The sequence below is a fragment of the Pleurodeles waltl genome, chromosome 7 (genome assembly GCF_031143425.1).
Source record: "Pleurodeles waltl isolate 20211129_DDA chromosome 7, aPleWal1.hap1.20221129, whole genome shotgun sequence".
In the NCBI taxonomy this organism is placed as follows: domain Eukaryota; kingdom Metazoa; phylum Chordata; class Amphibia; order Caudata; family Salamandridae; genus Pleurodeles; species Pleurodeles waltl.
The window spans coordinates 1,373,757,984-1,373,774,455 of record NC_090446.1 but is presented as its reverse complement, the minus strand read 5'-3'; positions in this window follow the sequence as shown (position 1 = coordinate 1,373,774,455).

The window sequence follows — 16,472 nt, the reverse complement described above, 5'->3', positions numbered from 1 at the left end:
GACTCTGACTTTCAGAAATCCTCCATCTTGCAGATGGAGGATTCCCCCAATAGGATTAGGGATGTGCCCCCCTCCCCTCAGGGAGGAGGCACAAAGAGGGTGTAGCCACCCTCAGGGCTAGTAGCCATTGGCTACTAACCCCCCAGACCTAAACACACCCCTAAATTGAGTATTTAGGGGCTCCCAGAACCTAGCAAGATAGATTCCTGCAACCTGAAGACGAAGAAGGACTGCTGACCTGAAAGCCCTGCAGAGAAGACGGAGACACCAACTGCTTTGGCCCCAGCCCTACCGGCCTGTCTCCCCACTTCAAGAAAAACTGCAACAGCGACGCGTTCCCAAGGGTCCAGCGACCTCTGAAGCCTCAGAGGACTACCTTGCATCTAAAAGGACCAAGAACTCCCGAGTACAGCGGCTCTGCTCCAAAGAAGAAACAACTTTGCAACAAAGAAACAACTTTAAAAGGACTCCACGTTTCCCGCCAGAAGCGTGAGACTTTACACTCTGCACCCGACGCTCCGGCTCGACCTGCGGAGAAACAACACTACAGGGAGGACTCCCAGGCGACTGCGACCCTGTGAGTAGCCAGAGTTGACCCCCCTGAGCCTCCCCAGCGACGCCTGCAGAGTTAATCCAGAGCCTCCCCCTGACCGCGACTGCCTGCTTCTAAGAACCCGACGCCTGGTAAAGACAATGCACCTGCAGCCCCCAGGACCTGAAGGATCCGACCTCCAGTGCAGAAGCGACCCCCAGGTGGCCCTCTCCCTTGCCCAGGTGGTGGCTACCCCGAGGAGCCCCCCCTTGCCTGCCTGCTTCGCTGAAGAGACCCCTGGGTCTCCCATTGAAACCAATTGAAAACCCGAGGCCTGTTTGCACTCTGCACCCGGCCGCCCCTGTGCCGCTAAGGGTGTACTTTTTGTGCTGACTTGTGTCCCCCCCGGTGCCCTACAAAACCCACCTGGTCTGCCCTCCGAAGTCACGGGTACCTACCTGCTGGCAGACTGGAACCGGGGCACCCCCTTCTCCATTGAAGCCTATGCGTTTTGGGCACCACTTGGACCTTTGCACCTGACCAGCCCTGAGCTGCTGGTGTGGTAACATTGGGGTTGCCCTGAACCCCCAACGGTGGGATACCTTGGACCCAACTTTGAACCCTGTAGGTGGTTTACTTACCTGCAAAACTAACAAAACTTACCTCCCTCAGGAACTGTTGAAAATTGCACTGTCTAGTTTTAAAATAGCTTATTGCCATTTTTGTGAAAACTGAACATGCTATTTTGCTAATTCAAAGTTCCAAAAGTTCCTAAGTGAAATACCTTTCATTTAAAGTATTGTTTGTAAATCTTGAACCTGTGGTTCTTAAAATAAACTAAGAAAAGACATTTTTCTATATAAAAACCTATTGACCTGGAATTGTTTTGGAGTGTGTGTTCTTCATTTATTGCCTGTGTGTGTACAACAAATGCTTAACACTACCCTCTGATAAGCCTACTGCTCGACCACACTACCACAAAATAGAGCATTAGAATTATCTCTTTTTGCCACTATCTTACCTCTAAGGGGAACCCTTGGACTCTGTGCATGCTATTTCTTACTTTGAAATAGTACATACAGAGCCAACTTCCTACAGTCATAGTGACATTTATTCATTTTCACTTTTAATGTTTTGTTTGAGACGCAGGTAGTCAGAGATTAGGTTTGCAAGCATAGGAGTGTGAGGACAGGGTTACAAGCAGCAGCATATAGAAACCAGCCAACAACTGAGGGATGAGGCTGAGTGGTGTTGAGCATTTGGGGAAGGCCAGGTCTTTATTTCTCTTCTAAGTTCTTGATGATTGTCACTCTTGGGAGTGTGCTCCAGAGCTTCAGGTCCGCAACGAGAAGAAGCTCCCACTTGGGCAAGTTTTGTGATAAGGGGGATTATCAGGCAGGGGGCCTCACCTCATTTAGGGTTCCTCCTCTGGCTGTCTGATCTGAGTCTGAATTCTAAGGAGGTCCCATCCATTGAATCGCCCAAAGTAAAATGCAAAGGTCTGTCAAGGACCTTCTTCTTGTGACTGGCATACCTGTGAGATCAGGAGCAATGTGTCCCTTTTTGTTTAAGTAAAAAACATGCCTGGCTACTCTTCACCCTGGGTCCTTTGTAGATGCCAATTTGTTTTGTAGAGAGTCCAAGATAGAGTCAATTTGCATAGTCTAGATGGGATATCACAAGGGTCTGGTGAGCCTGCATCTTATGTGAAAGCGCTAGGTAGGGGAGGATACGTCAAAGTGTACCTGGTTGTACATTTATTGGTGAATAAGTGTTGAAATGCACGTGTTCAGGCTTAATTTGTTCACAAAACACAGACTAATCTATATTTATATCAATTAATTTATCAAACTTTAAATGTGGATAAAACCAGTAGTATTAAAAAATACACACCAAACCCAGGCAGCCCTATCTATATACTGTGAAAGAGCATAGTGTGCCGAGCAGCCCCAAGCTTTCCTGTACTAGAGTGTTCAGTCCCATTGTTGTTACACAATACTAGTTATTCTGTAGTTTCTTTCTCCCGCCTCAGATTTCACCCCCAGAATGTGATGAAGCCTCTCACATCCACAGTAACTATGAGTGTCAGTCTGGGGTCAGAGGAACCATCGAACAGATGATTCTGTATCAACTTGCCTTCATTTGAATGGGCTACGCTGGCCAGAGTAATATTTTGTAACTTTGTAGCCATATAATACCAAGAACATAATGACACAGGCCTAGTGGTACCCATGTGTCCCTCTGGTAGCCTCACCTTTCCAGCAACAGTGGTGCTTTGTATTTCAGGCACATGCTCCTACCAGAGGAGCCACAAGTAGGGTGAAAAGTTTCAGGTTCGAGCGACTCACAACTTTGCAAGATTTTAAAAACTTTCCAGACTCTATGAACTACAACGCTTCTGAAGTTTCTTGATAGTAATGAAAAGAAAAACAGCGGCAAACGTTTCCTGCTGCTGTGAGCGCAAGGGGCAGTAATAATCACTTAGCAATAATCTCCATTGAAAACCCCACTTCCTGGCATGTCCTCCGCACGTCCACAGGTCACTGGTCTTAGCCGCTCCTTGCAACCTTGTCCCCCCAGGCAAGAGCCTCTTTTCCTTTCTCTCCTACCAGTGCATCTCCCCTCATCTCCATGCCTCCTCCCAACTGTGCGCAACCTACTCCTACATGGTGTACTTCCCGAATATCAAAACCGCAATACGGATGGGATGCAATATCAAGAACAGAATATCGAAATTAAAATAATGCCAGGTAAGCAAGTCTAGATTTCCTCTACCTAACTCCACACATATACCTATGTGGTGCATATATCTCCAAGGTACATAGAGGTGGAGTTAAGAATAGTAAATATAGACTTTACGATATGCACTGATCTTTTGTAGCCCAATATTCTGTCCTCGATATTCTAGTACGATATTGTTGGTGTCAGTAGTACAACCCATCCCAGAAATCCATCTGCCTGCTTTCAATTCCCAGCTTTTCATTGGTGGGACATCCTTCAGCAGAGAAACAGTATGCTTGTGCAGGGGGGATCTTAAGATCCTCAGGCTGCAAAACTTCACTTAGAATTTTTTACTGTTTTACATCATCACATTATCACACCATGGCAATGCTGGCTCACTGCTAGCTAGTGTCCTGTAGGAGAGGGCTGCATTTAAAAACACTTGTTCAATCGACAATTGTTTTTTATTATGGAGATGTTATTTTAGCTATTTGTTTTGGACTATAAAGGACGTTGAACAATTAAGCATTGGCAAATCCAATAGATCAGACTTGGAAAGATGCTGTGAAGTCTACATTTCTTTGTATTATAAGCATATAGCATTAAAAGAAAAGGAAAATAAAACAAGACACTATTAAAACATGGTGGCCGTATGGTTCCAATAATAATATTACACTTAAGAAGAAATAGCCACTGAATATATGTTTAATAGAATATCATAATTGCATTCTAGCACTATGTGTATTTAGTAGAGCAATACAAATCCATTTTGTATTAATACATATCACAGGAAAATATCATTCTTATTGGAACAAATAAAAATTACCATTGGATTTGAGTTACTGTAACATAAAGACATACCTAAATAAAATGAAAAAGGATAAAGAATGGAATGTCAGATTTTTTCACTATCATCCCTGGTACCATCGTACACTTCTTGTCAGCAATATGTGTATATTTGATCAAGCAAGATGCTGTCACTTGAAGAGCAAGAAAGCTAATGGCTCGAGTGCCCCGACCCATTGCCTCGTGATGTGTGCAGTGGTGTTTGGAAACAAAATGTGAAGGATAAATGGATAAACCAGTTGATAAGAGAACAGAACAATGTATTTCTTTGTATGTGGTATTTATTTTCTTATGACTTGTTTTGATTACATGCAGCTGGCGAGATCTTGAAAGATGTCTATTGGCCAGAACTAAAACAGATGGCTTATACAACAGACTTATAATACGAGTGGTCCAGACATCTGTGGATGTGTCATTTTGCTAAAGTCGAGGGAGAACGTAGATAACATCAAGTAGAAAGATGGAGTCCTTAATACATTGTGTGATCCTTTTTATGTTAGAACGATTCTGAAGTGTTAGTTTTGTCGAGCTTTAGTTTCAGGCAATTGGTAATCATCTAGGAGGCCACCTTTGATAGATAGTTTCTAAAGATGTTGCAGCTAAATCTGGCAAGAGTGTCCAAACAAAAGATAATTTGCATATTGGCAGCATAAAAGATTAGTTTTAGGACCATTGGATTTGATCAAATGGGTAATTGAGTGATGTAATTGTTGAACAAAGTGGGGCTTAGCAAGGAGCTGTGCAGAACCTCACAATGGAGTTATTTGGACTTTGATCGAAAGGAGGGACGTAGAACTTCCCAGAAGTGATCAGATAAGAATGAAATAACCAAGAGGGAACAGGGCCATGGGCTCCTGTCTTTGAATATGGGTAACCAGAAGAGAGTGTGATACCTTATAAGATGCAGCTGAGAAGTCAAATAAAACCAGAGCTCCCTCGTCATTCGCAGGGCCTCAGAGGTGTTTGATAAGGCTGTCCCTGTACTATGAAGTTGATGAAGGCCTGATTCAGATGTATGTAATAAGGAGTTAGCCTCCAAGTACTGAGGAGTTGTGAAATAGGGTGGTAATTAAGTGGAATGAAAGGGTCAGCTGTAGTGTTTAAGGATGGATACCAGGAGGCTACATTTCCCAAATGGACTGTATGGAAGCAGAGAGAATAGAAAGATTACACAAGTTTGTAAGATGAGGTAGAATAATGAGAGATAGCTTGACAAAGATGTGCACAGGAAAGGGATCAAGAAGATAGCTGTACTTGGCGGCCAGTAGAGTGGACATAGTGGCTGAGCTGAGCAGTGAAGAATTAGATAGCGGGAGGATGAAAGGGGAGGACACAGGGGAGTGGCTGGAATAAGGGGAACCTTATTACTAAAGGGTAGTGTTTAAAGGAGGAGTAAGAGGAATGATATTCACAAACTGTCCTGCTAAAGTAATAGGACCCAAAACAGGAGGTAGGAGCTTAAAATAAAAACCTGTAGGAGAAAATGTTGAATTAAATGAATTAAATTATGTAAACATATAAATACATTTTATTTAATGTTAAATCCTAAATAAAACAATTTTAAAAAAAATTATATTTGAAAACAATGCTAACACTAATATGTATTTGCAAGTAACAACTTGCAGGAGAAATTGTTAAAATAAATTAAATGGATTAAACTATTTGAACATATAAATACATTTAAATGTTAAATCCTAAATAAAACTTTTTTTAAATTGTGAATTAAAATTTAAATTTAAAAACAATTTTACACTAATATTTATTTGAAGTAATTGAATTAGTTTGCATTAATTCCATACAAAAAATGCTTTATGTGCGATTTTTTTAATTGAGCCTCAAAAATATAGGTTTTAAATGTAATATTTTCAAAATAATAACATTTTTAATTTAAAATTGAGGTAATAATTTTTAATATTGTTCTGCATTCAACAAATATACACAATTATTTACCATTAATATTTAACATTAAAATATTTGTTCAAATATTTTAAAACGGTTAATAAGCATTTTACGTTTTCCCTATAGTTTAACAAATTATAATCTCTGCCCCAGGGGCCGAAATCTCTGCTAACATGTGAAAAGTAATTAGCACTAACGTCATGCTCTTAAGTTAGAGCAGTCTTTCCCAAACATTTTAGAACTATGATCTAATTTTGTTTTGAGCAAACCTTTGTGTCCTACATAGCCTTAATGGACAGGTGAACTTCTAAAGTAACTAAATCCTTGTGGGGTACCACACTGCCATTTACAAACAAAACATTTTTGATTGAAATGGCCATTACATTTGGACATCCTTTTTTGTTGCTAAAGTTGCCCCAAACGGGAAGGGTATGCCCACACGTGGGTCCCGTGCTCACTGTGCCACTGGATTCAAGCTACCCTGGCTGATGAAGAGCGATACCCTGAAACCGGGCCCAGGATGCTTGTTTCCAGTCCAGGGAGGACCTGGCCTTGCAGTGTGGGCTGGACTGTTCCCACGAGGAACAGGGTCAAGACTGATGTGCATATGGATGGGTCCAAACTGGAGTGGCATGGTGAGCAAAAGAACAATAGATTAAAACCAGATATGTGACTGTGGGTGAGTGTTTTGCATTGTTCAGCACTCCATCAATCATCCTTTTGTGTTGCTAACATTACTTTTGCACAAACATACAGTTTTACTTATAAAACTATAATGCTCACACATGACAATCTGGTTTCAGTGAACATTTATCATTGTGCATCACCAAGTAAAGCACCTTGCTTTGTTTTGATCCTATTCAAATCTCTGTTTCAATCACACTTCAGAATTCCAAAAAATGTGCTTCATTTTTGCTTTCCTAACTGCTAAACATGTACAGTTCATTTACAGGAATTTAAATGTTGTGTTTTTCAAAAAAATGACACACTACAGCCTTTCCTTTCAACTCACTGTATCCCAGCAAGTTTGCCAGATAATTATTTTTACTTTTCTTTCTCTGGATGCAAAATGAGAAGAAATTATAAACACCAATTCCCATATTTAAAAAAATAAGCAGCTATTTGTCAGAAGAAATAGCCTGGTATTTAACCTCTGTATTTGAAGAACAGCAAACGAAACAAGATAAATACAGAATTTAAAGGCATCTTTATGTATTGCTTGAACTTTCGCGAGCCACCAAAAATAGGATTGTGGCCCATGAGTGGGTTGTGAACCACAGCATGGGAACTCAGAATTAGAGATTCATAGGTCAACACTTCACAGGAAATTTACACATGTAAGTAGTTTATAGCCAAAATAGTAAATTTACTGCAAAACATGCTGGGCAGGGGGACCCCTGCACTGCCCATGCCAAGTGCGGGGGTCCCCCTGTCCAGCACCATAATCAGGTCCCTAGTAACAAGAGTGGCATGTACGGTATAAAACCTTAAACTGTCACGACTGTCACATATGTCACTCCTACATGCCTGCATAAAATTGATCCGGGTAAGTGTTGGGGTGGGGCAAGACAATTTACTCCACTTGTAGAATAGCCCTAGGGTGGCAATGGATTAGGAACAGAAAATAGATGGAATTGAACATCCACCAATATTAAGATTCAAAAGACACCCGAGAAATTATTATGAGGAGTTTAAAATGAAGCTGAAGATTTATATTGAAAATGTCACTTACCCAGTGTACCTCTGTTCGTGGCATGTAGTGCTGCAGATTCACATGGTTTGCATAAATTCGCCATCTAGTGTTGAGCTCGGAGTGTTACAAGTTGTTTTTCTTCAAAGACGTTTTTTTGAGTCACGAGATCGAGTGACTCCTCCTCTCGGTGATAGTGCACATGGGCATCAAGTCCTCTGTTAGATTGTTTTCCCACAGGAGGGTGAAGTAAGGAGTGAAGAGTTGTATATATACATATATATAGTGAATAAACAGAATGTCCATGTAATGTATATACATATTTACATGAGAAAGTATCCATAACCCCTACAGGCTTCCGGGGAGGAGGGAGGGCACATGTGAATCTGCAGCACTACATGCTAAGAACAGTGTTAAGTGACATTTTCTGTTCTATGGCATGTTTAGCTGAAGATACACATGCTACGCATAGACTGAAAAGCAGTCCCCTCCTAAAATAAGTGGTGGCTAGCCTGTAGTAGTTGGAGTAGTTTGAAATAGTGTTTTAAGCACTGCTTCACCAACATTTGCTTGTTGGTGAGATGGCACATCCACTCAGCAGTGTTTAGTAAATGTGTGTGGTGTGGACCATGTGGCTGATTTACATATGCCTGCCATTGGTATATTTCTTAAGAATGCCATAGAAGCTCCTTTCTTTCTAGTAGAACATGCTTTTGGAGTTACTAATAATTGCCTTTTAGCTTTATGATTACAAGTTTGAATACACTTTAAAATCGATCTGGCTAATCCTTGTTTGGAAATGGGATTACTTTTATGGGGCTGTTGAACAGACACAAAAAGTTGTTTAGATTTTCTAAAATCTTTTGTTCTGTCCACATAATACATAAGAGCTCTTTTGAAATCAAGAGTATGGAGAGCTCTTTCAGCAACTGAATCGGGCTGTGGAAAGAACACTGACAATTCCACTAACTGATTGATGTGAAATGGTGAGACCACTTTGGGTAGAAATGTTGGATTTGTCCTAAGTACTATTTTGTGTTTGTGAATTTGGAAAAAGGGTTCTTCTAAAGTGAATGCTTTAATTTCACTTACTCTCCTTAAGGAAGTAATTGCTACTAGGAAAGCAACCTTCCATGAGAGAAATTGAAGTGCACAAGAATGCATGGGTTCAAATGGTGGACCATATATATGGAAAATGTCACTTACCCACTGTACATCTGTTCGTGGCATGTTCTGCTGCAGATTCACATGCTATGCATATTGATTCCGACATCTAGTGTTGGGCTCGGAGTGTTACAAGTTGTTTTTCTTCGAAGTCTTTTAGAGTCACAGGATCGCGTGACTCCTTCTCTTCGGTTCCATTGCGCATGGGTATCGACTTCATTGTTAGATTGTTTTCCCGCAGAGGGTAAAGGAAGGAGTGATAGAGTATATAAGTGAAAAAAAGATGTCCATGCAAATGTAAATGTATATACATATGTACAAATATGTTAACTTACACGACTACAGGCTTCCGGGGAGGAGGGAGGGTGCATGTGAATCTGCAGCAGAACATGCCACAAACAGATGTACACTGGGTAAGTGCCATTTTCCGTTCGATGGCATGTGTAGATGCAGATACACATGCTATGCAGAGACTACAAAGCAGTTTGTCCTCCCAAAATAGCAGTGGTTAGCCTGTAGGAGTTGAAGTTGTTTGAAATAATGTTCTTAGAACAGCTTGTCCTACTGTGGCTTGTTGTTGTGATAATACGTCCACACAGTAGTGTTTAGTAAATGTATGAGGTGTTGACCATGTAGCTGCTTTACATATTTCAGCCATTGGTATATTTCCTAAAAAAGCCATTGTTGCACCTTTCTTTTGTGTAGAATGTGCTTTTGGGATGATTACAAGTTGTCCTTTTGCTTTAATATAGCATGTTTGTATGCACCTTACAATCCATCTTGCTTAACTTTGTTTTGATATAGGATTGCCTATATGTGGTTGTTGGAAAGCCACAAAAAGCTGTTTTGTCTTTCTAAATTGTTTAGTTTTGTCTATATAGTACATTAGAGCTCTTTTGAGGTATTATGTATGTAGAGCTCTTTCTGCCAGAGAATCTGGCTGTCAAAGGGCATGTTTAACACAGCCTGTTGTATTTCTGGTTTAAAACCAGAAGAGCGCAGCCTTGCATGTCTACGAATAGTGACTGCTGTGTTCACACTCCTTGCAGCGGTATCGGCTGCATCAAGGACAGATCTTATTTGGTTGTTACTAATAGCTTGCCCTTCTTCTACTACATGTTGCACCCTCTTTTGGTGCTCTTTTGGGAGATGCTGTATGAGCCAATGGGCTCTATCGTAACGAGCTAGCAGTGCCTGGGAATTAGCTATCCTCCATTGTTTTGCTGCTTGGGACGCAACTCTCTTTCCTGCAGCATCACATTTTCTGCTTTCCTTATCTGGAGGGGTTGCATCTCCTGAGGACTGACTATTCGCTCTTTTTCTTGCAGCACTAACCACTACTGAATCAGGTGGCACCTGGGTGATGTAATCAGGGTCAGAAGGTGCAGGTTTATACTTTTTTCTATTCTAGGTGTTATTATTCTTGCTTTCACAGGTTCATAAAAAATTTGGTCTGCGTGCTTTACCATGCCTGGTAGCATTGGGAGGCATTGGTGCCTAGAATAGGTTTAGGATAACGTATTGAACAAAAAGTCTTCCTCTAATGTTTCTGTGTGCATTGTAACCTCATGATAGGCTGCAGCCCTGGCTATCACCTGCTTATATACTGTAGTATTTTCAGGTGAAGATGGTTTAGAGGGGTAGGTGTCTGGGTTGTTGCTTGGGATGGGATCAGGGTCATAAAGGTCCCATGGATCAACAGTGTCTTGTTGTGAGTCAAAAGAATGTGTTGGAGAATGCATTGGTGTAGGACTTATTTGAGGAGAGGTAGGTAGGTGTGGAGAATGAGGAGGAGAAGACTGAGAAGGTTGTTGGCTTCTCTTTTTGTTTTGGAACTTTAGCTGGGGGCTGTGCATTGTCCAATTCCTCCTGAAATGCCAGCTTTTTTTTTTGTTTTTAAAGGAGGTGCTGTGAGGATTCTCCCTGTTTCTTTATTGATGTGTATCCTAGACTGTCTGGTTCAATCTCTGTCTCTTCCTCAGAGGTTTTATGGCTTTCTCGCAGTCTTTTGGAAAGTCCTTGTTCTTCTGTATACCCTGCCTTTTTCGGTTCGGAAGTGTGATGTTTCGGCTCCGAAGCAGTTTTTCTCATTTTTGACTCCGAAAATTGTTGTTGTCTACTTGAGTCTGAAATGGAGCTTTTAATAGTCTTTGTCGACTCCGAAGTCGTCGGAGGCGTGGCCTTTTTTGGTGCCGAACCAGAGGGTCAGTCACTGACAGTCTTTTTTCTGTCTGATTCATGGCCTTCCGGCAGTGGCGTACCCAAGGCCTTCTGTTTCTTATGTGGGGGTGCAGGGGCAGACATCGGAATGGAGTCCGATCCATGAGGCTCTCCACACAGTCGGCCCGAGTAGGGCGCGCGCGCCCCAAAGGGCGAACAAAGTTGTTTTCCGACGGTACTGCTGTTTCCATGGAAGATGAATAACGCAATCGATCCAATAACGACAAAAAGGAATGTTTTTTAAAGTTTACCGAAACGAAATCTCGGAGCGAGAGAAAACGCATCCGAACCCGACAGCTGAAAGAAAACAATCTAACAATGGAGTTGATGCCCATGCGCAATGGAACCGAAGAGGAGTACTCGATCCTGTGACTCTAGAAGACTTCTTCGAAGAAAAACAACTTGTAACACTCTGAGCCCAACACTAGATGTCGGAATCGATATGCATAGCATGTGTATCTGCAGCTACACATGCCATCGAACATATATATATAGTTGTTACTGGGTTGGAGATCAGCCATTAAATAAACTATCCAGAGTACAGAAAAACATCCAGTGGAAGACAATGTTCTTTTCCCCCGTCTTACATTTCTAACAATGACCAACAATAAGCATTCCAGAATGTTGTTTGATGTCTGCTTAGGTTTTAAGACATATTGTGATGTCAGTCACTAGAAGTCTCCTTTAAACGGCTTGGTGCAGGCCCATCCACCACTCAAGAATGATGGAGGAATCTTGTAGAATGGATAAAGGCAGAAGCGATTTGAATGTCCTATATCTAGATAGGCGTCAGGCCGCCAGGGCATTTGACAGGACTAGACAGTTTTCTACAGGCACTTCTATTCCCCAAAAATAATACATCAATTTCAGGATAACGTATCTCCCATTATGAAACCATTACTGGTGAATTGTCAAACAGTATTATGAGGTGCAAAATTTGCACCCCACTATCAAAGAACTGCTTGTTAAAGGAAAGTGACAGATATGGGTCTAGAATATAGGACAATGTCCACATATTACATGTTAAGCTATAAATCAAATGTTCATTCAATATTGACTGTCCCCAAGGCGCGCTGCTCTGCTTATAACAAAATAATGTTACTAAATTCACCTTGGGGAAAAAATAGTGGTCCACAAACGTACATTTTTTAGAAAAGTGGAAGCAGACTAAGGTTCAAAATCATTAAAACGCACCATGTGCAACTTAGATGTTCGAGTCTCCAGCCCTGGATGGGTGTCCGTGATGCATCTAGCAGGATGTAGTCTGCACGGGTCGCTATATTTCGTGTTGGGAGTGCTTGCAATAGTTCGCACAGGTCTGCCATCTTGATAGGTGTTCTTCACCAGCTACACCTGTGATAATACCACACGACACACATGGGGGACAACCACGGACATAACAGATCCATGGTCTGAAGCTCGCTGCCTCGTAATTGGGCACAATTTTTATCTAGATCCTCACCATGAATGAACAGTTCTGCATTCATCACAGGAGGGCTCAGAATTTGTACTCCCTCATCCATTCTGACCCAGACTATTGCTTTATAAAGGGCGGTCAAACCATGTGCTCCTTCACTATGATTTACAACTAGCCAGAAGAGTAAAATACAGTCCCTCAGTGCCTTCCAGCAACATGAACCCTGAAACCCAAGAGTATAGGAAGTGTGACAAAACAAGCCAGGGGACATGCAACAGTGACCAGAAAGTACATATATGGAATATACTCTCTCACCTCAATCTTAGCATGTATAATGCTAGATAAGGGAACCCCGAGTAGATCCCAAGTTTTACGGGCATAGTTCCCCCTTTATAGGAACTCTGCAATACCACTCCACATTTATTTTCTCATATTCAAATGTTTGTTTTCTAGCAAAGATTTTAAGAACAGAATCAGCACATTGCAATCCACACCTAGCTAGAAAGCGACAAATCATTTTGCCATTCACTTATGAATCCCTTAACGCGCCAATTGTTACACCTACATATAGCCATCATTTCTGAGCAGCGCTGCAAGTATTCCATTCCTCCGATCTCAGTTATGTGCTGCACAGAAAAGGTTCTACGCACAGAACTTGTTGTATTGAGTATCATGAGGTATTTTAGAAGGAATCACATTTTTAACTCCATCCTCTTTTTTTGGTAGCTCTATCAGGGGTTGTAAAAGACGTAAGGTGCCACAGAGTGTTTCTAGAATTGCCTGGATCTGTTCACGAAGAGGATGGTGTTCTGCCTCATTCCCCATACTGCACATTTTAAGAGGGACTGCTTTGCCCTTTATGTCTGCAATAACCTAAGTTTGTTTACGTCTCCCTTCCCAGATTTGAACAGGTGTTTAATGGTTCACCATCGTAGGACAGCTTATTTGATTCTTGGAAAACGTAAACTCTGGATTTAATAAGAATGATCCTTGATATAACTTCCTCGAAAATACATGTTAAGAGAGTTCTTGTGCCTACAAACATTGAATCCCAATAGCCTTTACTTCTGGCCTGATGCTGTTCCTCTTCATAGGTTGAAACATGGGGCAAAACGTGTCAACACCCAATAATTCATTTTCAACAAAAAATAATGTTTAATTTTCATAATATAGGATAAGACCATCATTCGCTATAATCAGAGCCACTGGAACTAGGCAGCAGAGGACATTCAATTATGTGGCAGGAAAAGGCAAGTTATGCAGTCTAATGCGGCACATTAGATAGCATTGCTTCATTATTTTGTAGTTTTTACCTATGGCAATACGGTCTGGGCAAAGCTCATCAGTACCAGTTTAAGCAACTGTTGTATTTTTTGCCTATGCAGGGTCATCCCCAATCTTTTTGCCTCCTGCCTCCTAGTTTTTCTGACCTGTTGCTGGTGGATGGGGGAACACTTTACCACTGCTAACCAGTGCTAAAGTGCATATGATCTCTGTGAAAATTATATTATTGAGTGATCTCAAGGATTTGCATATTTGATTTACTAGTAAGTCCCTAGTAAAGTGCACCAGAGGTGCCAGGGCCTGTAAATCAAATGCTACTAGTGGGCCTGCAGCACTGGTTGTGCCACCCACATAAGTAGCTCTATAATCATGTCTGAGACCTGCCACTGCAGTGTCTGTGTGTGCAGTTTTGACTGTAAATTCGACTTGGAAAGTGTACCCACTTGCCAGGCCTAAACCTTCCCCTTTCTTACATGTAAGGCACCCCTAAGGAAGGCCCTAGGTAGCACCAAGGGCAGGGTATGGTTAAGGTAGGACATATGTGTTTTATATGCCCTGACAGTGAAATATTGCTAAATTCGTTTTTCACTATTGCAAGGCCTGTCCCTCTCATAGGTTAACATGGGGGCTACCTTTAAATCTGCTTAAAGTGTAGATTCCCTTTGGGAGCGGATGGACAAGTGGAGTTTGGGGTCTGAGCTCACAATTTAAAAATACATCTTTTAGTAAAGTTGATTGTAAGATTGTGTGTTTGAAAATGCCACTTTCAGAAAGTAAGCATTTTTCTTGCCTGCCTGTTTGTGGATTCCATGTCTGGGTCAGTTTGACAGTCGGGCTGGTTGCACCTCACACTAGGCAGGGACACAAAAGGAGCTGGGGTGTAGTCTGCATATCCTGATGAGCCATCTGTGCTAGGAGGGAGGGGAGGAGTGGTCACACTTACACCTGAAAGGGCTGTGCCTGCCCTCAAACAATGCAGTCTCCAACCCCCTGGTGAGTGTCTGGGACCTGGCCTGTGCAAGGCAGAATTTTACATTCAAAATAGACTTTACTTTGAAGTAGGCCTACTTCAAAGGAGAAACTGGGTATAATAAGGGCACCCAAAACCACAGACTTTAGAAACACAAGGAACCTCTGCCTGGAGAAGAGCTGCCCTGCCTGTGCTTTGTGGAGCTTTCCTGCAGTTGCTGCTTCTGCCAGAGTAAGAGGGCAAAGACTGGACTTTGTGCGCCTTCCATCTTGAGTAGAACTCTCCAAGGGCTTGATTTAGAGCTTGCCTCATGTTTGAAGTCTCAGGGACAGCAAAGACTTCTCTCTGCCAGTACCTGGAGTCTCTGGAGAGACTCCTACCCCTCTGGTGGCCATCCAGTTCCTGGGACCTTGAAAGGACAAGCTGGCACCCTAAGAGGAAGAAATCCACGCACAGGGTCCGTGCGTGGAAAAGATCGGCGCAACTCTGATCTGCGGTTGAAGAAATGATGCACAGCATCGCTGACGGAGGCTGGGAGATCACAACCCGCGCTGCTGGATTTTCAGATCACTGTGGCTGGATTTCTGACTTGAGTACCGCTGTGTGTGTAAAAACGATGCAAGGTCCCACTCGTGATTGAAAACAATACATAGCCAGCCCTTTGACAAGCACGTGTGGGTTATTTTTGACGCACCCAAGGTACTTTCACGCTAACAAATGTTAGTGTGTTTAAAAACTTATTTTTTGCATTTTTATTGATGACTTGTTTATTGTGGATTTGTGGTTTTGGTCTGGTTTAGATAATTCCTATTTTTCTAAACCGGTGTTGTGTCATTTTCTAGTGTTTTCATTAAGTTACTGTGTGTTGCGATACAACTACTTTACACCTAGCACTCTGAAGTTAAGCCTACTGCTCTGCCAAACTACCAAGGGGTTAGCTGAGGGTGATTCTCTTTTACCCTGACTAGAGTGAGGGTCTTTTCTTGAACAGGGGGTAACCTGTCAACTAAAGACCCCATTTCTAACAACGACTTAGTACATACAGAAGCAACTGAAGACTGACCAGCGAACAGTGGGGCGGGTCTTCTAGCATGCACAGACACATATTGCCACCTTTAGGAACTTTTGAACCGCTCAAGATCAAAACTGTTAAAACCTGCAGATTATTCAGAAGATGGCAGATTAGGAGGCAAATCCTTAAGTGTGTGGAGAAAAAAAAAAAAAAAAAAAAAAAAAGCTGTGGCATCACCATTTTCCAGTGGCCTGGTTAGGAGGTGACCCCCGTAGGTCTGCTCTTTTTGAGATTACCAAATGCCACTTATGGTGGCCATTGAGGTCTGTTTCTCCACAATTCCAATGTGAATATACATAAGTGTCTAACTATATTTAATTCACTATCCTGAGCATTCGGTCTTGCAAATCATTGTGGCATGCATGCATGACCGACACCCCCCCCCCCCCCCCGACACTATCCTCCTTAAACTATACTGAAGGCACCCAATTCAAGGGTTACTGGAGTGTTCTTCAGTTTACATTTCACTCGTAGACACCCACCCCCCACAGGCTAAAGATCATATCTGCTCCCTGGGACAAGGCCGAGCCCGTTCTAGTTTGTGGGGGCCAGGGTGAGACCCTACAATGAAGCATGACAGTGTGATGATAACCAGAAACCTCACCCGGGTTCCTTTTTGAGGCTAGAGTTCATCCAGGAAGTGAGCCAGTCCTAAGG